Genomic DNA, 4,381 nt, shown 5'->3' on the forward strand with positions numbered 1-4,381 from the left:
ATGAAAGACCTCTGAACAATTTCTGTACAGTTCGAATGTACTGCGTAATTTGGATTCCATACAACTCAACCGAATTCAAGTACGCTCCTAGCTAACGCATTAAATAAAATTATTTTAGAGGTTGTTCGTTTAAATCCTTTGGTGTCGCGTTTCATGAACCAAAACATTTTAGTGGCTTTGTTGATCATGGGGTCATAATGAGATGAAACTTAATTTAGAATCGAGGATTACGATCAAGTCCCAAATTTGGGACACAACTTCGATCTAAATCTCAATCTAATCTCCAAGACTTTTCTTTTCCTCGTAAATCGTTTATGCTGACATTTTGAGGTGTTAAGTAACATCCCGTTTTTGCAACACGACTTTTGAACTGATATTTACCCAATATTTATAAGAATATAAATTGAACGTTCCAGATCTTCAATACAGTTTTTTCGTTAGATCGACGTACATCGTCTGTTATAGCTACAAAGTAAATAGTTTAAAGCATTCAGCTGAATGTTACAAGAAAATACCCGCCGGTTATTCTTGGTATTTAGACATAAAACCGTAACCATACCAAACAAATATTCCTTCACTAACCGCTGTCGTTTTTATGTCAGCTTATATTTATTAATGTGTAACTGGAAGAGGATTCACTTATTACATCAGAACCAATTTGGTGGTAGAACAAGAATATGACGTAATCAACACCACTACTAGATAATCCTAAGGTTTGTCTTTTAATTAAAATTAAGTTCACTAAATACATATATATGAAAATGTAGATTTAACAGAACTTTAACGTTGACATCGAGTTTATATTTTGACGAAAACTTATTAATTTTTATGTATATTTTAAAACGAACAAATAAAAATGAATAAAAATATTGTTAAACTTAACCGATGAACAAAGGTTAAGGAAATAAGGGAAGTTAATTAGTCTGGTACGCCTGCAGCAAATATGTAGCCCCACTATCTTAAGGATTTGATAAACAAAGATAATGTTACCGAATAAGAAATATTGAAGGATATTTTTAAACTATTTTATTAATTATAAATAAATTTAATATTTTTTAAATGCGTATTCTTCAAAATTTATTACGAAAAATCTATCCAACTTTCGCTGTAAATGGGTAAAATAATATATTGATATATTTAGTTGGAAATCCTCTGATGCACGTCACACACTAAAAGCGAAAGGTTCTAAAGAACAACTATTTAGTTCTCTAAGTTAAACTTGATGTCTCTAAAGAATAATCTTAAACAATAGCCTTATTGGTCTCTCTATCTATGACGTCGTGGTTTGATTGCCTTGATTCCTAACTTGCTAAGGCCCGTTTTTTATAGGCAATTGTTAATGGCAACTCGATTGAACCAATGGCGATCAAAACAGGGCTCATGAGTCTGTCCTCACTGCAACTGTATTTTGCTGCTCATTTACAACCTGCTAATACAAGGTGATTATGATTACGCATATGACAGAACAGTTGTGGAGTGACAGCAGGCCATCTCTAGGTAGGTGGTAGGTAGACAGGCTCAAAAAGATTCGGAAAAAAATTATGGTACAGTGTGTTAGTTTTGCTTTTCAGACAGTCTCTGATTGAAGCGATGCTAAGCATGGGTAATTTAAAATAATAAAAATAGAAGCGTATCTTTTACCGCCAAGTGCTATCAATTCAGAATGTAGATGAGCTAAATAAAAATATGTAAAATTATAAAAAGGTTATAAACATGCTATTTACTTTATTTAATACAAGAATTGAAATAAATTTATTATTAATCTAAACATACTAATTTGAATACAATAATCTTTCCACCATTTACCACTCAAACGTTCAATAAACGAATCACAACGTATTTTTGTTTTTATACACAGTACGAGTACATGAAATATTTTAATGAACGTGTACTTTCAATTTATTTTTACAATCTTTCGCAATTAATATTAATCAGTTAAATAATTAAAAACTTTTCATACATAACAGCTTTAAACAAAAATCGCATATAAACAAGAAAACAAACGAAACGTCAGTGTTTTAGTAAACAATGTTTAAAACGTACTATGGATAATGAAGCAATCGTTTTACACGCAACATGAATACAGCAATTAACTTTTAAAATGAACGACTTGAGCTTAACCCAGACTCGACTTATATAATAATAAATTTACATAAAAACATATGTATGTATTTTCAATGTAAAGGATCAATCCTTTAGCAGGAATTACAAAATATTTGCCTTTTCAATATATCGTATGTTTTCCAAGTTATGTTTGGATTACAAAACTATTTTTAAATATAATAAAATAGTTTCCATTGCAGTGGTAACAGAGTTCTACGAAGCGCTGATGCTAATAATTTTAAATATTACCTCTTTTCCGTTTTGGATTAAAATATACGGCGAATTTGGCTGTATTGCTACGGAAATGCACGGACAATTTAATGGTACCTCATTTGGAAATCGTCGAAAGGCTTTGAAAGGCTTCTTTTCAAAGGTTTATATAGCATGTTTTACTCCTTTTTATAGAGTTTTTATCATAAAACATATAGCTCGGATAAAATTTATCAGTTTCGACCGCAAAATGTTTATTCCACAACATGTTTATGCATGTTTCACCCTGTAGAATTTGAGTTGTATAAATTAATCTTTAGAAGTAAGTGTAAAGTGTTCTAGGTACACTTTGAGTCTTGATTTTTAACGTTCAGCGTTACTTTCAGTAATGTCCTACAAGATGGCTGAAGCAAGTATTAATACATTCAAATATAAGTCGATACTCAAATGTTGCCATTACTAAATTACAATGTTTCTATATTATTATAAATTATAATCAGTCAGAAAAATGATTCTAAGAATTATAGTATATAATAATTTTTCAGCTCGACCTAACAAGCTTGGACACCTTGTTAGGTCAAGCTGAAAAACGTAATATTATAGCTTGACCTATAAACGATTAGTGCATACAAACAACTCGAGTATGCTACATTGACACTCGCCGCCGGGCCTGTGATACCCACAATTGCATTGCACCAGCCATCCTTGTGCCCCAGCTATCGTAACTCAACAAACATAAATCACATTCATAATTAAATTTAAATTCTTAATTACATAATTTGATTTTTTATCTTACGTACTCCACTTAATGTTATAAAATAAATTAACTCCGAAAAATTATATTTTCATCCAACTGTCATGCACAAAACGCAATAACTGATAAAACAAGCGAAATTATTATAAGAACAAAACAAAGAGCCTCATCACCGGTATTCATATTCGTTTATAAGTATGAAATTTTAAATAATTTGACATTCATTAACATACAAATAACGTTTTTCAACCGCGGGAACTGAATATATCATTTATTTAAATCGGGGAAATGCAAAATGTCCATTGGATTGCTACTATTTGTTTAAACTTCCAATACTATTGAATATTCAACTTACATCTTAAGGAGTAATTTACGCATTATTTTGTTTGGTTTTTTTTGGCAAATATATTGCATATACCACACTTAAAGTCATGGCGTTTCGATGATTGTTGCGGTTCTTATTTTATAATTACTTAAAATACACATGATCAGGACAAAGAAGTTAATGAAGTTATTCTTATGACTATTAAACTTTTAGTTTCTTTATATTTTAATATAAAGAAACTGAAAGTTTATACGTAATGACTTGTGAAACCCTAACATTTTTTTTTCATTAGAACTACGAGTGCACGAAATATTGTTCACATAAATTATTTCTTTTGTGAAAATCTAAGCATGCTACAAGTAGAGTTAAAATGTTATCCGTTCTGTAGTATACGCATTATAATAATAGTCTATAATAAAAATATCCTCCGAAATAGAGCCTTGCGCATATTATATCCGCCTCGTACAAACTCAGCATACAGTAATGTCTGACAAACTATATGCCATTAAAACTTCACACCGCTGTTACACGTGTTTATAATTTATTTTATAGTTCCACAAAACATGCATCGTTCAAGTATTAAACAATATACGAATAGATATAACAGTATCTGTTAATATAATGTTTCAGTAGTGTTATTTTAAAACAATATTTATAGTCTCTGCGCGGTTATGGACAAGCTGTTACAGTGATGTATTATCACACATTATATTCTTTATTTTTTTTTCTAACTCTACCGGTTATATTGACTAGTAGTATAATACTAATATGTACAGTACGCAAATATATATATATTTAATAATCATAATTAAAAAACTCTTAAAATATTATTGATAGTGAATATTATAATATGAACTAGAACTATAGTTCTTGTTGTTGAGTCTGTAAGTTGTATTGTCAGGTTGCTCTCTTTTGTAGTTATCGAAAACTTAAATTTTCCGTGACCTTTGATAATTTCAGTAATATGTTACTATTAAAGTCCACGATCA

The sequence above is a fragment of the Danaus plexippus genome, chromosome 19 (assembly GCF_018135715.1).
Source record: "Danaus plexippus chromosome 19, MEX_DaPlex, whole genome shotgun sequence".
In the NCBI taxonomy this organism is placed as follows: domain Eukaryota; kingdom Metazoa; phylum Arthropoda; class Insecta; order Lepidoptera; family Nymphalidae; genus Danaus; species Danaus plexippus.